Below are 24,400 nucleotides of genomic sequence, written 5' to 3'. Positions count from 1 at the left end.
ATGACAGGGTACTTTTTGTGACTACGCTACTGTGCAGATAAAAGTCAAGCTTCATGATATGAAACAGTTAGGAGATTGCCACATTTAAATGTACACAAAGCTTCCGAACAAGTAGGTCGTACTTATTAACAACTATACCAGCAGATGTAGACATGGCTGATATGCATTAAAAGAGAAGGCATCAACACAGCACATAGTAACAAATAAAAGGTAGGGGGTGAAAAATCAATGCGGAGCAAGTAAGGGTTAGACTCTTTAGGGATTATAAAGACCAATATGCAAGTTGACTCTTGGGAATTACACTAAGATCCCTTTTTAGAAAATAAAATTAAAAATTGCTCTTTAAATTCACATTGGGCCAGGTGAATTGGCCAAAATATGAAATGCTATATATTCCAGTAGAAATCTCTAGTCACCATTTCTCTACAAGCGTCTATCTCTTAATTTGCTCCTTTAGGCTCTCTCTTACTTTCTCAATTCAATGCCAATCTCCAAATCTCTGTCCACACTTCCTGTCTCAACTTTTTTCCTACTATCACTTTCTGTTTGCTGCTGCATCTTCCTGTCTTTCCCTCTCTCTGTCTTGCTTTTCCTATTTACTCGCCTTTCTTCCTTTAAATATCATCTTCTTTTGTAGATCCTCTTCTTCTCTTTTATCTTTTAGTAATCAATATTTGGTATTCTCTCTCTAGCCCTCTTCTTCATAGACCATGTATGGCAATTGAAACGTTCTCTTAGCTGCGCACAGCAATTAGCAACACCTGCCACTTTTCTTTGCTCACTGTGCTTTTTGTTGTACCCCAGTCCTAGACACCTACCATCCTGTGGACTCTTGGACCTGGAGAAGTCACCTATAACCATGGAACAAAGAAGTTAATGCAATATGGCCATCATATCCCTTCAGCTTGACCTCCCCCGTACTACCTTCACAGTGCAGAGGACTTTAACAGGTCAGCCACAGTACTGGAAAAGAAAATGTTTCTGGGAAAAACACCAGAAACATTTTATTTTCCAAAATCGGTCGGGATGCAAGGGAAATGCTTACCGCAAGTCCTGTGTTTGATTTTTTGTTTTGCTGTGTTGCGTAGCTCAACACACATGCGCCCTGACATTACACAGCAAAACAAAAATGAAAGCAGAACGCACTTACTGAATCTGTGGGTACCTACAAATGTCCTATCACACAGCATTCCTACACATCTTCTAAAAACAAGAGTACCCCAATTGTGTGACTGAGCTGTTGCCCATCAAATGAAAATCTCCTAAAGGCAGCTGAGACACAAGGAAACATCAAGAGTTTACCTTGCATAATGATCAATTCTGGTGATTTGGATGGCTTTGGTTTAGGCCAGGATCCGGTTGCACCCAGAGAAACTGCCAGGCCCAGTCATTTCTGAAAACAAGGTACATATAGTAGTCTGTGATGGTGTAGCGTGCATGGATCCCAATACCTGTTTTTATGCATAATGACTTGCAAACATCAATCTTTGGATAAATCACAGATTTTCCACATATTTCTGTAAAGGAAAATTCTGAAATCTGTGAGGATCCATAACACCTGCTTTCAACCATATTTGCTACCCTCCTCCGAAGAAAAATGCAACTCTAAATGTTCACCAAATCGAATGCATTAAATAGACTGAAGATGGACTATAGCTGTCTTCAGCTTAATGCCCTGAAAAGCAACCATCTATCTGGTCCATTACCTGGTGGCCACACTTTCTTGGACCAGGTCCGACTCCTAAGCAAAAAGTGAAAAAACCTGGCATTTGGTTCAACGCTAATCTATTATTTGACAGCCAGTCTCTAGTTTAGCAAGAAATTTTTTGAATTTTTAAAAACATTAAACAAAGTCTTGGGTCTTCTTTCTGAAATGTCTAAGAAATCACTAGTCCAGGCACTAGGCATATCTAGGCTGGGCTATTGTAAGGTGTTATATCTTGGAGCCTCACAGAGTAGACTGAGAAATTTTCAGAGGGTACAGAATGCCGCAGCGCATCTGCTGCTTAATCTCCCCAGGCGCTCATCCATGGGATCTGCCATTGCCAAAATCCATCAGCTCCCTCTGCACAAGAGAGTAGCTTTGAAAGCTATGTGTGTTTGTCATTAAATCTTTCACAGGAAAGGGCCTTGATATTTGCCTTCACTTGTGAAACCGTATCAACCCAGAAAAAGTCTTAGGTCTGCACGTGCGTCACTTATTGAGATATCCTTGTAAAAAAAGCAAGGATGAGAGAGTGTTCCTTTAGCTTTTCGGCTTTTAAAATGTGGAACACTTTTCTCTAGTTTTACAACAAGAATGCTCAAAACCAGCATTCTACAAACATCCTCAAAACCTATTTTTTATACAAATCTAGTGACTGTTGACAGTGCATGTTTAGGCCACTGTAGCTACAGAAAGAATCCTTAGTGCGTGGACACTCCAGATGGAGTTAACCATGCACTGTACAAATCACCTATTATTAATATTGAGTAACCCTGGGCGAAGTGCGCGTAGTCGCGCTACGCGAAGCTACGTGAAGCTAAGCGAAGATGTTCTTGCACTACGGAAGCTACGCCTAGCTTCGTGAGGGTGTGTGGCTGCTTGTCAAACCCGTTTCTTTTCCGGGAGCGCGTTGTGCATGTTCGGGGCGCTGTTTGCATGCTCGGGGGATAGTAGCACGCAAACTTACCCATGCAGTCGCCTATGGGTGCGGCCATCTTGTTTTTTCAATTGTCCCGCCAGCTCGCGATGCCTATATCCTTTGCTTTTTACCCTGTTTTTCTGACTTTTTTTATTTATCATCTATCTCTCTCTGTCCAAAAGTTTATATTTTGCATTTTATTTCTACTTTTACTGTGTTTTTTTTTACCTTTCTACTGTTTTGTTTTACTTCTTTTTTACCTTTCTTACCTCCCCTTGACCTTGGCAGCAGGCCAAGGTCAGTAGTACCCTACCCAGGAGCATCACCGCTGGTGGGCAAAGGTGCGCCGGGCGGTGTTTCTCTGCTCCGGGATCCGGCGAACCCACAACCAGCTGCCCCACCGGTGGTCAGACATTCTGGACCGGGTGCAGGACCTGTTGGACCTGCTAGGTGTCGAGGTCGTGGGGCTTGGTGAGTAGCTAATATAAAGTAGTATAAGTATTGTGTATAATTTTTGGACGAATAACACGATTACTGGTGCTTACATTGTGGGTAAATTAAATTTCAAAATCTTCTGTGATTGTAGGACACAGGTGCTCGGCGCTACTATTATTTGTTTGCATCTTTGCGCTAGCTTGGGCTAATTAATGTAGGAGTTTACTTTAGAGAACTGAAGTTAGTTAATGCTATTGCTAGAGAGAGTCTAGTCCTTCCATTGTCCTTCTGTGAAATAGTGGTGGATGGATACTAGGTTTACTTAGTATTAGTTCATTTTTTTTTATGGTCTGTATGACGCCGCCTCTGTCACTGAGTGCTGCTTACCCCAGTCCTCCGTAGAACCTTTTGTAGTTTGTTTAGTGAGTGGTAGGCTTAACATTGTCAGTCGGTAGCAGAACAACATCAGAGGCAACCAACCAACAATTTGGTGTACGCACAAATTTATGCATGTGTCCTCCATCTTATCTATGCATTTTTTAAGGCAAAAATATAATGGAAATGCAGACTTACTGAACAATTGGCCTGTCTGGAATAGGTGGTCTAGGGCAGCTGGTACTTAGGCTTCATTAGTATTCTGGAATCAGAATGATTATGGAACATTTGATGTTCACAAATAAGTAGACGGTCCGTGAATTTTGCAATCCAGTAGTCCTTCTGATTAGATAGGTCAATTTTATTGCAATTGTTTCCTAAAGTGTTTTTTGAGCATTTTTGTAAATGATTTATATTTTTCACAGTACTCATTAATGTTTGACTCTTTCTTTATTATTTCTTACATGATCAGCACCCAGGGGATTCTGCACAGCCACATACAGAACAATGCACAAGAAAATAGGATGTTGGTGATGGGAGGTTGGACCTTACTCACACCTCAGTCAGAACTCAGAACCTCCACACGAAGATACCCAATGATTACACAACCCAGAACATAACACCCTTTCGCTCACTCACTTGTGTAAGTTCACAATACCACACCAAATACCACAGTCTATGTGTAAGTTCAAAAGTTTTATTTATTTTCAAACAACAAGCTTTGTCTGTTGTTTTATGCAATTACTACAGCCAGCTCCAACATGCAAAATCCATAAGATTAAAACAGTAAACATTTGTTACAAGTGCATGATAGAAGACAAAAGATCTTTATGAATTCTGGGAGACCCCTCACCGTTGAACCTAGAAATAGTGGTTACATGCATTGTCATAAGCTCTGCAAATCTCTGGTTTGTAGATGGGAATCTTCTGCCTATTATGAGAAAAATGGTGCACATTAGACAGTATAATGCAATTATGCAGGCATTTCGCAGTCATGCCAAAAAGGGTAACATTATGGCTAAGCAATAGGGACTAACCGAACTCCATATAAAAAGGTGGCTTGTTTTTCGACCTCTTCACTTGTCCACAACACTCAACTGGCCTCAAAGGCGTCTTACTGCACAACAAGCTGCGCCGTAACATGCACAAAAGAGTAGACATGAATCTAAAATGGTTACATGGCTCAGGCTAACTTTCCAAAGAGTAGAGTAGGAGTAGAGCTGACCCTAGGGTGATGATGTATATTGTACTTTAACAGTTTTTTTCAATCTTCCTAAACGTCCACTGGATTCACTCCAGGCAGGGGACTCTTGGTGGAGTTGATGCAGGTGAGCTCTGTTAATCTGAAGCTTGCAGGGAGTATACTCTTTATTCCTTTTGAAACAAGGCACCTACACAGGGCTGTAGTTTCAGATTGTGCAGCAGGAACAGTCAGTCAGAATGCAGGGCCTGGTGTTGCAAATCAACTTCTCAGCAGAACAGTCCTTCTTCTTCTTTTAGTTTCAAGCAGCTGATATGAGAGGCTCTGCACCTCTCACATATGTATTCTGTGTTCTCTGGGATCAAGCAGGAGAGCACTCCTATCCAATGAGGTGCAATGAAACACCTCAGAGCATGATCACTTCCTTCAAAATGTGGCATAATCTTCTCCTGAAAAGCATTATTCCTCCACAATTCATCATGGCTAAAATCTCATCAGAGGATAAAGAGATAACTAAACAAACTCTCACAATAGCTCTTTTCCATAGCTTTGCATCCCCTAAAACCTGCAGATTCCTTCCAACCCTCCTATCTGGGTGGGTCAGCTGGAATGGGGTTAGGCAGTCGTGGCATTCCCTGCTTTCCCTTGAAGCCTCATAGTTTACGACCCCTCCCCCTGCTCTAGCATTCCTATGTAGCACAGATCTGTCCATCAGAGAGCCATTCCCTGGGTGAGCCACGTATCTCTTCATCAAAGCTGCCTGGCTAATCCTGTTAACTCTGACCAATCAGTGAAGACTGCAATAAGGCTGAATTTTGACTTACAGACAAGAAAGTATTATAACTTCTTTTCTGTACAATTTAAGATAAATTCATCAATAGCATATTGTTGGATTTATCAATACTGTCTGGAAAGAAGATGTGGCCTAACATGCTAGAGCGGTCAATCTCAAATCTGGTGAAACGGGTTCGAGTCTCTGCAATGATGCTCAATATCGTTTGATTCTGGTCATATCAATTAACTCCCCGTGCCTAACAAAAAAGAATGTGCCCTTGTGTAACATAACTGGTGCTCAGGTAAAGCAGTCTGATACCTGATACCTTCGAGTCAACTTCTTGCGATATTTAAAACTCCGGAAGAAAAAGAAATACCATTCTCCTACGTTTTTGAATGAAATGTATTAAATTCCTAGAAATAGTTATACGTCCATAAACTATTGTAATGTTATCCTATGGGGCTAGGTATCTACAATGGGGAAACTGAAATGTGCAATTTCTCTATCTCCAGGGCATATACACATCTTTCAGTAGGGACCTGCTTATAGCTACTTGACCCCTCCCCCCCTCCCCCGAGACGCCCAGTGGGAGACCCTGGGGGTAACTAATATGTAAGAATAATGTATGTTATCACTTTTTAAGTGCCACTTCCACCAATGTCGAGTTTGGGCACAATTTACATTTAAAAACAGTGCTGCAATGCAAGGCTGCTTTTATAATGAACTCAGGCACTCAGCAGTGCACACATGGAAGTGCAAAAAGGGCTGCTGGCCTCTAAACTACCATGCCCTATTTTGTAAAAGGAACTTATAGGAAGTTTTAAGCCCCCTGCCCTATTATCCTCTAGAGACCTTTTGGGTAGATCATGCCTAACGGTTGTATGATGGAACAACGAGTTCTTCAACAACACCAATCTTAACAATGCTGTCTCTACAACCACTATGTCTTAACAATGAATTGCTTTCCTTTACCATGATTTTTCATGGTAAAAGCATGATTGGTAAAAGCATATCTGTGCCTAAGCTACCATACCTCCCTCTCCCCCTCAGCCCTAAATATACCCCCAACCTCCTAGAAACTACCCCGAACCCCCATCCCAAAAAAACTACCACACACCACCCACCACCTATAAAACTAGCCCAAATCCCTCACACACCCTAAAAACTAACCTGATTCCTCCAACCCCCTAAAACTAACTCAACCAGCCCCACCCCTAAAATCTAACACGAACCCCCACCCCCTAAAAAACTAACATAAACCCCACCCCTAAAAACTAACCCAAACCCCTCCCACCTCCTTAAAACAAATCAAAGCCCTCTCAAACCCTAAAAGCTAACAAAAACCCCCACCCCCTAAAAACTAACACTCTGGGTTGGGTGACAGCTACACTTTGTAACTCCCTTCTTTACAGCCACAAACACAGGAAGGGTTATGTGGCAGTTAACTTATCCACATTCATCTGTATTCTGACCACTCTTCCTGGGCAGGAAGCGGGAGGGGGAGTTGACACACCTGAATAGGCAGTGTCCTGTTTCCCACACAAAGGGTTGATTACCCCCTATTCATAGTCTGGAAACAGGGCTAGGAAGAAAGGGAGAAGTGTGTGCTTCAAGAACCTGCTTTGAAGTCACCCCACTTCAAAAGCACAACTGGGTATAAGTACTGAGGCTCTGACCTAACCAAGACAGTACATTAATGGACCTGCTGTGGTACAAGGATTGCCACTCTGCTTGAATGCTGCTCTGGAACAACTGCTTTTCTGCTTTGCTGTGCTGCCCTGCTGCATGCTGGTCTCTGTCCTGCTGAGGACAAGTACTGGACCCATCTCATTTGAACCCAGAGTGACCCCAAGAGCTTGCTGGCTGGCCACGTGTCTCAGGGCCATCAAGTACTTCCTTTACCCTGCAACAGCACCTGGACTCTGTCAGTATGAGTCCTGCTTTGCCATGTGGTGCCAATCCAGTAATGGGCCCTTGAAAGGTGGCTTCTGTTTTACAGAACCATCAAAATCGACTGAGCCGATGCATCAAGTCTCTAACGTCGACACTTGCTCCTTCCACAGTACTTTATCAGCAGAATGCATAAATCCTGTAGCCACCCACCCCTCCATGACGGTCGGTCTGAACTTTGCCAGGTCCAGCGCGACCTCAAGTAATCTCCAAGTGCTATATTTTTTTTAAGTACTACTTTTTGATTTATTCTACAAAAATTCATATCTTCACTTCTCCTTATTGGATTTTTGTTGCTTTGGTCTTGTTTTACTCATGAAATGACTGTCTATTTCTCTAACTCTGTGTGAATTGTCATCTGCCAGAGTTAGGCCCAGATAGCAATGCTGCACATTTTCTTACACTGCCCTCTTTCTGCACAATAATCTTTTGCACATATTTGCGTGTGTGACAATGTTCGATTAGTTTCTCAGAAACTGCTTTTCTTACATATTTCGAACAACATTATCATGATGCCTTGAACACAGAGTACAAGGCCTTTGTACATGCTGTACAATGTCATTCTCTCTTCATTCATGGGGCAACAGAGATATCTACAAACCCATAACTAAGCTAATCTCTATATACATCGCAAGGATGATTTTACCATAATTAAATAAGCATTTCTGGGGTCAGCCAGAAGAGACATTTCTGCTGACATCGAGAGGTCCCTGCAAGCTGATGCTTCGCCAAACAGCTACTTAACATCTCCGTGAGTTGTGTCCAGGTTGTGACCAAGACAGGGTCCTACATTCTGTCCCCCCAGGTAATAGGGTTGAATCATCCTGTGGGGAGAGTCTTGGCTATACACTTACACACACACACTCCCCCTGGATGCATGAAGGGTACGGATGGCATAACAGGAGTACGCCTGATTACTATATTGGTTTATATGCCTGCATATATACACAGCTGTTAGAACCATGCTAGAACTATACCTGCTATTTACTATTTTGGTGATTGTAGTCACTTTTATATACTTCTGTCTTTTTATCATCACAATACATGTACTCGGGAAACAGCCTTTACATCGAATGCACTACAACGCATTCCATTGCAATGCGGTAGTTACAATAAGCGCGTTGTTACAACGGGAACCATTACATCAAAAGTTGTTTCAAAGACTTGCTGTAGGGGGCACACTGGTGTTGGATTTACAATCCAACACCATCCATGCTGTTGCACAAACTGGAGTAGGAATAGTAAATAATACTATTCCTAAGTTCAGGGCGCCCCCTACAGCAAGTCGTTGTAACAACCTGCAATATTATGGTTCGCATTGAAACAATGCGGTCGTTGTAACGACCGCGTTGTAATAAAATGCGTGAAAAAAAACTTGTTGTAATGAGACATACTCATGTACTCTATACAAGAATAATGTTTGTTCAACAAATATATTGAAGAACATCTCATTTTGTATTCTCTGAGAACAATCGTGCCTGAGTGACTGAGCGGAAGGGTTCTAGATCTGTTACCACAATACTGAAGGGTCAGGGTTGTGATGTTCAGTGGTTGCCAGTAACCATTCACTTCCTGTTCAGGTTAGGGTGGTTTGTGATGGCACTGTGAGATAGCTGATTACTAAGACAACATATACTACAGGGGTGCGTGGAATCAATCTAGGCACTTCACCCAAAGTTTATGTTGTACACAAACGTGGAGATACTATTGATCAGTGGAAACTACATGATAGAGTATTTTGTGGTGTTTTCATTGTGTTACTGTGTGTGTGTGTTTGTGTGTGTGTGTGTGTGTGTTGCATAGGTACTTTGACATTGCCTCTTTAGATAAGCCTTACTGCTTTATGTCAAGCTACCAGAGGGTGAGCCCAGGTTATTTTTTTGTGTTTATGTAGCTTACCCTGACTAGAGTGGTGGTTCCTGCTTTGTACAGAGTGACAACCTGAAACCCCATTTCTAATAAACGCTATAGCTACAAGCTAAATTCAAGCAATAGAAACAATTCAGGATATTGCACACCAGGCTTGCACCACCATGCCACTTACCATAAGAAATCTGTGGGAGACACTGATTTCCCAGGACAAAGCTCTGCAACTCACTACCAGCCAGCATTAGAAACTACATGATAGAGTATTTTGTGGTGTTTTCATTGTGTTACTGTGTGTGTGTGTTCGTGTGTGTGTGTGTGTGTGTTGCATAGGTACTTTGACATTGCCTCTTTAGATAAGCCTTACTGCTTTGTGTCAAGCTACCAGAGGGTGAGCCCAGGTTATTTTTTAGTGTTTATGTAGCTTACTCTGACTGGAGTGGTGGTTCCTGCTTTGTACAGAGTGACAACCTGAAACCCCATTTCTAATAAACGCTATAGCTACAAGCTAAATTCAAGCAATAGAAACAATTCAGGATATTGCACACACAGGCTTGCACCACCATGCCACTTACCATAAGAAATCTGTGGGAGACACTGATTTCCCAGGACAAAGCTCTGGAACTCACTTCCAGCCAGCATTAGAAGCATCAAGGAGCACACACTTCAGACAACAGTTGAAAACATGGCTATTTCCAAGACAACTACACCACCCACATCCCGGCCATGGAGTCTGGAAAGACAGTTGCACCCTCAAGGTCAAGCTCAATCTTTAACTTACAATACACAGACAGGAAATAACCCAAACAGCAAACTACTTTCGATAAGCAGATAAGTTAAAAAGAGCTGACTGATGCTTCACTAGGTATTATATAGTTATGCATGTTTATGCATAACATTTCACGCCCACGGCAGCTAGCAGCCAACTGTAACTCACACCTCTTACATTCAGCTAAGGCATATTTGCTGAGGGTTGTCCACCAACAGCATAGTGTAGCCAACACACAAGCCATCACTAAATGAATAGGCAAGGAATACCTGAAGATATCTGTCACTCAGAGAATTTTAATCCAGCCCATGACTGCAGGTCCCAAATATTTATACAATATGGCCTCTTCTTTCATCTCACAATGACTTTCAGAGATGAGATGATAGTAACAATGCAAGTCCCAGCAGATCTTTTCAGTTCTCTCTCCCTCCAACAATGTTGGCTATGGCCCAGAACTATATAGTTGAGTGCATATGTTATGATATATTTTTCATCAGGGTGGTATCACTTTTGTGGCATTGCTCAAGGCAAAATCATTTTTTGTATTCACTAAGCCATCAAAGTCACTTTGCATGGGTTTGCGTGGTTTAGTAAATACACAGTAATCTGAACCAGCGCCTGATGCGACCTTGAGTTACCTTGCGTTGGTAAGGTGTGCCATGGGTGGAGCATGGGCATTTCCATGCATCCACCTATGGATTTTTACGCATTCCTAGATTTACTAAAGCTAGAAACCATGGAATGGATCAAAATGCTACGCCTTCCCCAGAGAGGTGTATCTTTATTTCTCCTTGTTACTTCATCTTTTTATGTCTGAGCACACATACAAAGAGGAACATGCCTATAACAATCCTGCCTGTATGGCAGGCACCCTTCCACCACAGCAAAAGGGTCCCTGCGTTGGCTCTAGGCCACACACAGTGCACCGGTGAAGAAACAGCAGAAATGCAGCATATCTTTTAAAATATGCCACATTTCTGCTGTCTCCTTTTTACGTAACACGGAGCAGCAAGTTATCTTGCTGTGATGCGTTGCATGAAAGATATGTAAATCTGCTCCAAATATTTTTCATTGAACAACACAGTGCAGTAACCAGCTTAGCAGACTATAATCATATGAAATAGAATAACAGGACCTGCAGGGCTATTCAAAGCTACCCTCATACTTAAAAAATATAATCGACACGTCTATGTCTCTCACACCTCATCATTCACCAAACTGCTATGAGTGGCATCCAATAACAGGATAACCACACCCCGGAGGTCATCACGCCTGACATTGAAACACTTCCCACATCAGAAAGTCAACACTATTCCAACCACAAACCGACCTACGACATAGCTAGCTGCACATGCAGATAATCATCACTTAAATGCCACATATGGTGGTAGTAAGTGCTATACAGATCTGCAATGCAGTACAATGCAATACAATATTTATCATTTGCGAATCAGAAATATTTGTTCTGAGCCTTTTAAAATCTTTGTTCCCACCACAACTCAGAATTATAAAACAAATTATACTTCATTTGTGCTTTCGTAACTGTTGGCATATGATGAAATATTATTACAGTACAATTACAGCTATTTTAATTGTTCATCAATTAGAAACACATTGACATCCTACAGAACTTCTTTTCACACTCCCTGAAGGCAAGGCCACTGGAATTATGCGATTCAGTTGGATTTTCCACATAATTATGAATTTGCTGCATTCGCCACATAATCCATCATCTGCTGCATAATCTGCATATTTTAACTAAAAACACAATTTGTTCCTAGCTCAAACAGATCACGAGTTACGAAAAATGCTGAAACATGTGTTGCCGCACAGTGGTGGCTTTTGACAAAAGTTGATTGGTAACCTTTCAGTTTCTTGCAGCTGTATTTGTGATGTGGAACTGGTACCAGTGAAGTGAAACCTTGCCCATGCAGTGCTAACATGTCTAAACATGGCGAAATAAATAATGAAGTGATACTATTACAAAATGTACTGAACTCAGCAGCATAATTTCTGTGTTCTTGCACATATTTTAGTCAACATTGCTGCATAATTTAGCTCCGCCACATATTTCCAGATGCCCAGTCTGTTGTCCAGCGAGATTGTCACACTCATAGTTTTCAGTCAAAGAACGAAAAGTAAACAACACCTCTTAAAAGAATAAGCAGTCATTTGTCGGCAAAACATAGCCTGACATTCAACCTGTCTTGGAACTCGAAACAAATGTATCATAATAAAAACAAAACTTAAAGGCAATGTTATTGCTTATTCATGTTCTGAACTCTCGCACCTCTTTACTGTTCCAGAAGGATGGTCATTTGGGGGGCGGGGGGCAAACATTAATTTGGGCTTGCCCAGCCCTCTAATACTCCCCCCTCCCCCACCCAGTGTTTACGGCCCTACACTCGACTAACATATTTGTGTTTCAGGAAAACAATGTGCCCTTTTGATTCAAAAATATAAATGTATCCAACTTTAATGGAGCATATTATGATATCTAACACGGACCCACTTTCATTGAATTTATATATGACAATGCTATGATGTTGCACGGGGCACACAAGTGCTTTGGACAAGATCCACGCAGGGCAGCAAGGAGGTCATAGCCATTATTTCTGTTGAAAAGGTACGTTTTTCATTTTGTTCTGAACTTAGATCCTGATTTAGATCTTGGCAGACGGGTAACCTAGTCACAACGGTAATCAGGCCCTGAATGTCCTAAGTAAAAGCTCCACAACTAAAATTGCATTACTTGGCCTGTAAAAAATGTTCACCTCCTTAGGTCAAATGTTTGATAACGTTCAAATGAAAGGTGATGAAAATGGAACATGGATGGCCGGATTAAGACCTTCAGATGCCCTAAGTGCTTACCAATTGTTGGTGCCCCCATATATATCTAATTCAAAATTTGAACAATAATAAACCGTAAAATAACATTTTATTTTCGAAATTAAGCAAAACTTACAGTAAGATGGAAAACAGTGTTTATATTTGTATACTTCCACTTAATTTATATTTGAAAAGTTGTCACCTACTGTTTCTGATTGCAAAGTCTTTGACTAGATCCTCAGAACAAATTTTACGTAACACATCTGCTTCTATACTTAGTAGAGATAAGGCAGCCAGTCTGCCTTGTTGCATAGTTGTTCTGTTGGGATTTGTAATATACTTCAGCTGCACCATTTACAGTGTTACACCGTATGGTCCATGGTAAATGCGGAAATGGAAAATATATGTGGTGCCCTCCTTCCCTTGATGCCCAAAGCACGTGCTTATTTTACTAAATGGATAATCCAGCCGTGGGAATATGTAGTTACTATTCTTTTAATATGTATTTCCCTCATAGGAAGAATCCTTTCCAGCGACACTTTTCAGCATTACAGTTTCTTCTTTATCATATTGTTTATTCCACTTGTCTGACTTCATCAAATTAATTGTCTGTCTTTTGTGGAATCTAAATCAATATCCATGGAATGGATGCTAGAAACTACGCATTCTAAGTAATTATTGACTGACCTAAAAATTATCTAACCTATAGATTGGCCAATATTTTATTTTAAGCAACATTTTCACTTGCTTGAACATTGCTGCTAGTCTAGCAAGTGAAATGTGTGGAGGCTGCCAGCTTGAAGATTATAGATTCCGTGAGCATCCCTTGGTTAATGTAGAGAAATTAGTATGCTCATTTCAGGGACTCTCCAGTTGAATTACAATCATAGAAGGGAGCAGCTGAAGGTAGCCTTTGCTTTAAATTCTAAGTCTGCTCACAGAATTTCTGAGCTCTTGTGGAGTAACATCGATGAATCACAGATATGCTTTTTCTAGAGGTCAAACACCCACATGCATCTTTAAACTCACCAAAGACAAACAAAAAGCGCATCTGCATTTGACTGCTCATCCAGCAACAGCTAATATCAACCGAAATGCAGAAAAGTGGAAGAAAATAATTGTTTGAGGTTTAGATGTGTTTTGCTAGGGATTGATTTCAGAATAGGAGCATGTCATCATCGCTTTTCAAATATTTTTCTTGTGTCTTCTATGGAACCAAGAGAAAAACCGTTGCCTAAACACAAATTACCAAGGGCCATATATGGAAAAGTAATGCAATTCAGCACAGCAAGTCACCTTGCTGCCCTGCGTTACAGGGAAAGGGCAGGAATGTACTATATTTAAATTAATATAATGCATACCTGTTTTTTCCCTGTGCTGACGCTGTTTTGACTGCCTAGCACCAATGCAGGCACCCTTGCACCATGGCAGGTTTGTTTTTGTGCAGAAAGAGACCCCTTTCTGCACAGAAACAACCCTGAGAGGCAAATTCCTCTTTCTATGTGTGCTGCATAATGCAGCACACATAGAAAGAGGAAGTATCAAGGACAAATAAAGTAAATATGGCACATCCCTGCATTTTCGACATGTCAGACCATGGCTTTGCCAAATTTGGCGTGACACCGCGCTCCAACATTTAATTCTGAGCTTTTTTTATGGGGAAATGTGTATGCAGAAGTGTGCTTGGTATTAGGTGCCTTCTGTGCATACCAAACATAGTAAGTTTATGATTGTATCTCAGTTTAGTAGTAGTAAAGTTAGGAGTCCTAACTTTACTACTATTAAATGCCTTCTGTGAATACCAAAGCAGTAAGTTTAGGATTAGTTCTGTGAATCGGCCCCTGTGTGTGCAAGTAGCTTCACCTACCAGTACATAGTATACACGGCCTGGGACGGGACATAGGTCAGCCTACCAATACATGGTGTGCATGGTGTGGGATAGGAGCCTTGACCTCCACACAGCATCACACTTGCATGTGAAAGAGCCTACATATTTTAACCCATAGTGTGTTTACTAGGAGACTAGACAATGCATTGTTATCCGTGCTTAAAGGGAAATCTTTATTTAGATATACCTGTGCCTCATACTATGTAATGTACGTACTGGGTAAATGTCCTTTAAATGTACAGGTTTTCCTAGTAAGGCAGCTGTGTGCACAAGTGACTTCACCTTCCAGTACATCTTGTGTGACAAGCGGCTAAATTCCTCAAGCTCAGATCTACTCAGAAAGAAACTTATATCTAAAAGAAGCCTGGCCTTTCAACAGAGAATGTGTCTAGTAGGGGACAAGTCACTCTGATCTTAACTGAGACCGTTGTGTGCAGAAGTATGTAGAAGTGCCTAGGTCTAGTAGTAGTTAATATTAGTACTGTGGGGCAGGCATTTTGATGCACATGTTTGTGTGGAGTGATAGATGTGTGAACAAGTGACTTTACCCACCAGTATGTCATATATGTCTTAGAATACTGAACTCTTTATACTTAGGTATTGTTATATGGCCGTTAGGGTCATTCTCGACATTGCTAAATTAGCATGAGCTCCTTTGCCATGATGCTGCTTTTGAGCACATTACATCATGACTTTATTTGCCAAGACTCTTTGTGCCTTTCACATGAGAACTTTCTGCTTTCTGCATTCTTTGTTGTTCCTGGAGTTAGGCTGAACACAATGTGCAAGGTCCATAAACATGCCCCTTGTTATTCTGTTCTGGTCAGTCCCTAGCACCCAGACAAAACATGCTAAACGCAGCTGCCCTGCTGGAAAGCTTGTGCTTTGAAATTGCTGGGATGCATGTTGTTCACACACACTTGGAGAGAGACTTTTCCTCAGAGAAGAGCTATGCTATTCCTAAGATGTAAACCTACCATCTAGGCTCTAAGGTATGGGGTCTGCTGACTTCACAATGGCGGTATAGGAGGCGCGGAGGAAATTCCTGCCAGTCAAACGCAAACTTCAGCAAGCCAACATACAATACTCAATGATTTATCTTGCAAGACTCAACATCCCGTATAAAGGAAAGAACCACATCTTCAGTTCCCCTCAGCAGACTCCAGATTCTTTAAACAACTTGAAACGGCGATCGCCTCCTGTGCGTGACAAAGAGTCATCCTCAAGACGGTCATCCCTGGCCCGAGAAGATGATTGACGACCTACAGCCTTAAGGTAATGTCCACATATATGAAGACTGATCTGTAATGCCTCATCCAGAGTAGTTCCCAGGGGCATGGAACTGAACTGAGTGATTTCATGACTGCACACCACCTCTAAGAACTCCAATTTGTATAGAAAATGCAGTGTGGGTGATGCCCCCATCTCACTAAGAATGACTCCCGGGGCACACCCGCGACTTAGCGGAGAGGGTAGATGTCCTCTCTAGCGCATTCCCCCAACAGGAATCTCCTGGATGATGCAATGTGATTGTTTGTTGTTAGTTAATGGGGTCTTGTTCCTTAGTTTGATGGGTAACAAACAAAGCGACCACCGGATTATCTTCCATGATTCAATAAGATTTTTGAAAAGGCAATCCTGAGTGGGGGATGGCTCAAAGTGGTCTAAAGTATGTAAAATGAAGCCAAATACAAGGGACCGAATATGGGAGGGTTTTCATTCACCTGCAGGATTGGGCCGTGGGTGTGGACGATGAGTGGGTGTTCTTGTTGAGAATAGTTCGAAATCATTGCAATGGTATATAGAATATGTTGTCAATACTTAAATGCGCACACACATGTCACTCTACACGTTTTCAGGGCTGCCCCCCCCCAGCGGTTACATGATGGGTGACTAGGGTAGAGCCACAACCAAGACTGATCTCAAGGTAGTGCCCACACGCAACTTTCTAACATTAAATGTGCGTGGAGACTGGGAGACCCTCAAGTGCAGGCAAATCTTGGGATATTTAGATAGGCACCAAATACAGGTTGCCATGCTCCAAGAAACTCATCTGGACCCCAACCCTCATTTGGTAAACGTTGGGTGGCTCACAGGTGCTTCTCATCGTACTCCACATATGCCAGAGGAACGGTCATACTGGTAAAGGCTGGAGTTCGATATTGCGCAATAGGGGAACTCCAGGATCCACATGGCAGATATAGTATAATGTGGGGTAGATTGATGGATCGTACGCTCACTAGGGAATGTTGGGATTGACCAAACACTGACAATGTAGTATTCTTTAGCAGATTATGGAGTAACATTCTAGAAATAGGTTCCACTTTTGTCATCTGGGGAGGGGACTTTAATGTAGCGCCGGATCCACCCATAGACAGATCACAAATGCTAACACCAACCCACATACAGGCAACTAAACAACTAAAAGATATTAACACAGACCATCAGTAATTTGATGAGTGGCGAACCCTACATTCACATCATAGGGAAGGTACATTTTACTCGAGTGTACATGCTGGCTGGTCTAGAATAGATCAATGGTTACTATCCAAGGGCATGAACATATGGCTCCGCGCTGTGAAACACCTACCATGAACATTCTCTGATCACTCCCCTGTATTGTTAATCCTATCCCCTCCAGGTAGAGAGTCCCCTTACAGATACTGGAGACTGCAACCACATACATTACTTGACAGTGCCTTCTGTGACGAAGTGAGACAAGAGATTGAGGACTTCTTCCCCAGACACCAAAATAGCGGTCCAACAATAGTGTGTGTTTGGGAAAGCTTTAAAGTTACGACCTGCGGCACATGCATAGCAAAAGTGGAGGAATATTACGCACCATCAGAGGGACTTTGCAGTCAATAGAAAAGCACATCAAACAAACTCAAGAAACAATAGCTAATGCCCCCCCTGAACTGCAAGCACAACTTAAAGAACTACTAATAGAATGCACAGCTGAGCTGAAATCAAATTCATATCTAAATATTGCACGGCACGAGCATATGGGGAGGGAGATCGCCCCTGGCAGGGCCCTGGTTAAAGCAACTAGACCTCCAACATTTGCTAATCAGATATTAGAGATACTAGATGATTAGGCTTTCCTGTTTTCAGTTTCTATTTTTGGTAAATTCTACTGTTTTTTTTTCAGTGTTTTCAATACCTTAAAAAAACAGTGGTTATCAGTGGTTACATATTTTTGGAACCATTAAAAACAATAGAAACATTTTTCCAGTGTTTAGTGAATGATTTGCTTTTGAATATTGCTTGCTTTCAGATAGTGCATGTGTATAGACAGCATGTGCACAGGGTATATGAGGTCCAAATACATTTTTACAAATCAAGCATATTGTAGTACACCATACAATATTTCTTTAGAAAGTCTGTGGTCATGAGCGCTCGCTCTTTCCTTCCTATGTAAACGTTTATCTGTGAAAAGGCCCCCTCAACATTGGCACTTGAGACAGGCAATATTATGATTCTCTAGGGCATGTTCTGCAACATATACGTTTCATTGGGCCCATATGCCCTCAGTTTTTGAAGCAGTCTAAAATGAAGCATTACTTCTCAAAGTCTGGAGAAAATTCAGAAGGGATCTTGAACTTGTGCAGAGCACCTCAGTGAGGCTTCATTAACTTCAAATTCTATGGTTGGTGAAGGGACATTTCTATGCATCATTGAAAGCCATTTCCCATAGACTGTAAAATAACATTTACTGAATTGCTCCTTAACATTTCCTTGCTTATCAAGTGGCAAGAATTCTAACATGTAACATGATGCAGTGTGAAAGTCACTAAAAGTGTCGCACAGCCTACTTTCAAGGAGATGTTCCACCTCTACACGAATTACGCTGAACACTTGGTAGACAAGGGGGATTTCAGACTCTAGTATTTTGTTTATGTCTACTACATCAGTCATGTATTCCTGTAAAAACCTAAGCATGCAGTAGACTGTACTTTTTTCACATCACTATCAATATGTGACCAAAGATCATCAAACTTCTTGCCTTTGGCATCATCACGAAGCAGAAATTCTGTCAACAGTCGCCACCTGGATAATATAGCATTCACAGCCTCTAAGACTGAGAACAACCGGCTAAAATACACAGTTAGGATGACTCTTTCTCTGATGCCGCACAAAGCACAAAATGAAAAAGATTTGCATTTTTGTTTATGGGGATACCGAAACAGTGCACCAGGTTGGACTACAAAGTGATTAGCATTATTCATTAACTTTAAAGATTGTAAAGATGCTTTCAGCATACCATCTAGCAAGTGACAAAGCTCTCTTAAAGGTAAGCACTTCAGCTCAGGTATCTATTTTGAGAATTACTGTAAATATAAACAATAACACTCCAATCTTTATTGAACTTGGTAGGAACTTTTTTGCATCAGCATTCCAAGTGATACTGCGTTCCATGTTTACCAAACATCTGGTGTCATATTTTACCTCAGATGCTTGCTGACAACACTTTTTTCACATACACCTGTTACTACACCTTGCATTAAATGTTTCAAGCCTGGTGTGTTTGGCAATTCATACACAATCAATAATGACTCGCTAGAAAGGGGTGCTGATGTCTCAAAGGATTTCACCCATTCTCTGTCTGTGGGTAAATGGTATATATTGGGAAAGATTCCTATGAAACCAGCCATTTTACCTTTCAGTGAAATCAAATGTAGCCAAAATATCAAATATCATTTTGTTATTTCCTGATTCTCTGCAGTTTATAAAATAACTAAAAAAAGGCCTAAAACATTCTTCTAAACACTTCATCTTTAGACCAAAGATCACAAAACTGAAAAAAGCAGATGGAAGACGGAATAATATTTTAGTGACATCCCTAAACAACAAAACTCAAGCCGAATAATGTTACCCCAGTTTTTCTTGCTGCTGCCTTGTAAAACAAAGGTACATTGTAGTGGTCCCTTCAGCAAGAAATAAAAATGAATCTTTCACTCATCCTTTCCTTTCTTTGAATGACACTTAAGGGCTCATTATAATGGCGGGAGGATCGCAGTGGTGATCCTCTCGCCATCACAATGTGATTCACCCATGGCACAATTAGGATGGCGGTGGGAATCATATTGGTTCTGTGGCGGGTGGAAAGTCCTTCCGTTGTTGTCCCGCAAGGTGGTCCTTTTCCTCCCTCCTTGCGGAACCAGAAACCAGAGACCAGAGAATCATTGCAGCAGTGCCATGCAGGCACCGCTGTAGTGAGTAGGATGAGCCCTTCCCCCGTCTTTTTGTGGTGGATACCCTGCTACAAAAAGACAGGCGGAGACTGGCTTTGGGGGCCATTTGTAACCCTGGGCAAAGTACTACGCAACGCTCGCATAGTTTGCGAAGTTTGCACCACTTCGCACTACACAAACTGCACGTAGCACAGTGCAAACATGCTTGGCGGGACGTAGCGGTCATTTTTTGCTTGCTCGCGGTCCCCAACGTCAAGTTGGCGACCGCGAGCGGGCAAAATGACATCCCGGAGAGACTTTTTCCTCGTTCGCGATTAGCAACATCAAGTTGGCGATCGCGAGTGTGGAAAATAAACCTCCCAGGAGGTCAAGTTTCTCATTGCGAGTGGTCGTGTATGCTCGCGATCAGAAACTACCAGTCCGCATTGAGAAAGCTGCTGCTCGAGTACAAATCTACTTGAGCGGCAGAAAACGACCCCTTGCACTGTGCATGATGTAATGAATGCACAGTGCAAACAAGCATTCGGCACTGTGCAATCATCGTGAACAGCATTTCCTACCACACTACACAGTTCGCATAGTGCTATGCGTAGCTCGCGTAGTGCGAAGTTCACTTTACGTAGCTATGCGTAGCATTACTACGCAAACTACGCCCAGGGTTAGCCTTTTGTGGGCCACCTCTGTGTGGGGGTGGTGCACTGGGGGGGTACAAGGTGGCAGGCATTGCGTCGTGCCTGCCATATTGTGCATGGAAATGCACATCGTGGCATTTTCACATTGTGGAGTGTGCTGCAGCCAGCTGCACAGTCTGCAATGTGAAAAGGCCAGGATGCACCCACCAGTGTGGCGGCCGAATCCTAATTGGGCTGGTGGGCCCGCCGCACGTCTGGCGGGTGGTCCCATCACCGTTATGATGGCAGGCGGACTAATATCTGCCCGCCATCATAATGAGCCTCTTAGTTGTGAAGGTGTTTTACAGTGTTTATATGTTTACACTGGTGATTGCTATGTTCCTTTCGGTTGGGGTTTAGTAGTTATTATAGGTTTAAACCTAAAACCAATGGATGATGGAGGCAAATGACACATAGACTTACAGAAAATACTTTATACTGTCACAGACTTCTATGCAAAATCATACCACATGCATAAGCAAACGCCCATAAATGCTGCGACCTACTGGGAAGATACTGCCTTGGGATGGATTAACGATTCTCATAGAGAATTCTTATCAGTTGATATTGAAGTGGATGAGATATGGTCCGCCATCATGGGTCTGCATTCTGTTAGGGCCCCCTGGGCTCCCTGTAGACTTCTATAAGTGCTACAAAGACCAGTTGACACCGTTCCTTTAGCACCTATTTGAGGAGGCTAGCGACAGTGGGACTCTTCCTGCGTTCATGAGACAAGTTCTGATCATCTTCCTGATCAAGCCGGGTAAGAATGCCCAAAAATGCGAAGCTACAGACCCTTATCATTGATAAATTGTGATATCAAAATAATAGCAAAATCATAGCCAATAGACTCCGGATCAATCAGGGTTGATACCTGGTAGGCCCAAATCCCATAATCTGCACACAACGTTTGCGCTAATACACGATATAGACCCTGAAATATCAGCAGCAGAGATTTTTCTCGATGCCCAAATTCATTCGACTCCCTGGAATGGGATTACATGTATATGATACTCGAAAGGATGGGCCTTCCTAGGCCATTCCTCACATGGATTAAATTATTATACTCCCAACCTGAAGCCATTATTCAGATTAACGGTTTATAGTCTGCCCCAATCCCAATTACTAGAGGCACCTGAGAGGGGTGCCCCTTATCCCCTTTACTATTTGCTTTGGCCATAGAGTCCCTCATTGCCAAGATTAGGCAACACCACAGACAACATGCGATACAATACCCCACAAGGGAGATATTGGTGTTGTTATATGCTGACGACAACACACTATACTTAAGAGAGCCACAAAACAGCCTCAATCCCATTCTGCAAGAGTTCATTAGGTTCGGGAACCATTCTGGAATAAACATGAACTGAGGCAAATCACAAATATTCCCTCTAACTCCCAACACAACAATATTTCCCATGGAATTCCCGTTATAATGGTGCGAACCACAAGTTAAATACTTGGCAGTGGTAATTACCCGGAATAGAGAGGAGACAATTTGTGCCAATTATGGCACTGCAGTGGAATACATCACTAACTGGGTAGTGCGCTTGATCACTTTGCCTCTTTCACTAGCTGGCAGGGTGGCCTTAATGAAAATGATTATACTGCCCAAACTTTTGTATCTCTTCAAAAACATTCCCTATTACCTGGGGTTCCCTTTCTCTCATATGCTTTGCTTGCTATTAATCAAATTAGCTTGGGAAGGAAAACAGCCCCATGTGAGCTGGTGAACCATGACACACCCATTCACTCACGGCGAATTTGAAGCCCCAGACATTGAACTTTACTACCTCAACTCCCAAGCACATTACGCTGTGTACTGGCTCAATCCACCACCATTTATGCCACACCTAGCCATAGATTATGGCTACATGGGGGCTACACCTCTGAAGGCATTATTGGTGAGGGAGTCGTGCAACACACGGTCACATGCACAAATAGGGCGCCTGGGACCTCATAGCCAAAAGAGTGGGCATACCTGTGCTACACTCTCCCCTGAGCCCATTAGCGCTTCTCCCGACTCTACCAGTGACTCACAAGACGGTGTGTTAGGAAATGCTCCGCAAAAGAGAACTCGCGGCTTGGGGGGACTTATATCAAGAGGGTACATTCAAGGACAAAGAGACACTCCTGACGGGAAACACTGCTACCCTGCTAGAGGTGTTCCTATACCTATGCCTAAACTAATACCCTGAATTTCCACAAGAACCTGCCACGATAGAGATGCAGCAAGCGCTATTAAAAATGAAAGGGCCAATGCACACTGTGTCCAGTATTTATCACACAGCGCTACTTGAAACACCACAATAATCGCAAATAGATAGGGAGGCATGGGACCGTTATCTAGCTACTCCCCTCACTGATAAGCAGTGGACGTACTACTGCTCGCAGACGGAGGTCATCACGGTGAGCAGCCGGCTGATAATGATACATTTCAAATTTCTGCACAGAACTTACTACACACCTAAGCGCCTCTACGAAAACAAATTGAGGGAGGATTAAGATGTGCGTGCTGCTGAGCAGAGGGGGCATATTCCTACACCTTGCATGGCAATGCAGGGAGGTCCACACATACTGGAAGGAAGTAGTAAATGCGCTGACAGACATGGTTGGTACACCCATTCCCAACTCTCCATTTATTGCACTTTTAGGCTATACAGCTGACATAAACATGCTGCATAAAAAAATCATAGCACTAGGATTCTTACTCGCTAAACGCAAAGTGGTGTGTAAATGGGGTAGGGGACGGGCTCCCAAATGTAACCTCTTCTATGCCTATGACGAGCTGGACTCCTCATGAAGCACAGTAGCCGTGTGCCCATGACGAGTCCAGCTCGTCATGACATCCACCCACAGAAAAAGCGCTGGCGCTCCCCCCGTGAGTGGTCGATCCTTTTTTTTTTACTGCCTCTCCCTGCCCCCCCCCTCCGCGTCATCACTGACGTCAGCGCGCGAGCCGCGCTGACGTCATTGGAGGTTTCCCCTTTCTGACGCGCAGGAAGCCATTTGCTTCCTGCGCATCAGAGAAGAAATTTACGTTTTGGGGCAGGGGAGGGGGAGATTTCTCTGAAAGAGGCATTGAGGGAAAAGAAATGGTTTCCCTTTCCCCGATGTCTCTTTTATGCATTCCTGCTGCGTTGTGCGATTGCGCAGCAGGAATGGCCACTAGAGCCAGGGATCTTTTTTTTTTTAAATTTGAAATGATGTTGTTTGTTTGGGGGAGCGGCCCCTTAGGCATGGGTCGCTCCCCTTTTGGCAACACTAATTATATTTGGAAGTCCTCTGCACGATCGTGCGATCGTGCAGCAGGACAGGCTAGAGCCAGGGATTTTTTTCATTTTTTATTTGGCATGATTTCGTTTGTTTGGGGGAGCGGTCCTTTAGGCAAGGGTCGCTCCCCTTTTGGCCACATTATTTATACTTAGTAAGACCGCTGCACGATTGTGCAATCGTGCAGCAGGACAGGCCACTAGAGCCAGGGATTTTTTTGTTGTTGAAATGCTGCATGATTTTGTTTGTTTGGGGGAGCGGCTTCTTAGGAAATGGTCGCTCCCCTTTTGGCCACATTATTTATTTATATTTGTAAGTCCCCCAGAGCGCGTTACGTTACATGTGGCAATAGGGACAATTGTGCATGTATCGAGAGCAAACAAAATACAAGAGGTAGCAGACAATACGTTACAAGAGTGACGTGTGCATGTTACAAAAGAGTACAAAATACAAGTAGAGGTATAAAACTGCAGTAAATGGCACACACTCAAAACACAGGAACACACTGGGAAGGCACTTCTATAGGCATGGAGAACAGAATTTCCTATA

The sequence above is a fragment of the Lissotriton helveticus genome, chromosome 6 (assembly GCF_964261635.1).
Source record: "Lissotriton helveticus chromosome 6, aLisHel1.1, whole genome shotgun sequence".
Taxonomy (NCBI): domain Eukaryota; kingdom Metazoa; phylum Chordata; class Amphibia; order Caudata; family Salamandridae; genus Lissotriton; species Lissotriton helveticus.
The sequence above is the reverse complement of the archived record's forward strand: the minus strand, read 5'-3'. Positions refer to the sequence as shown.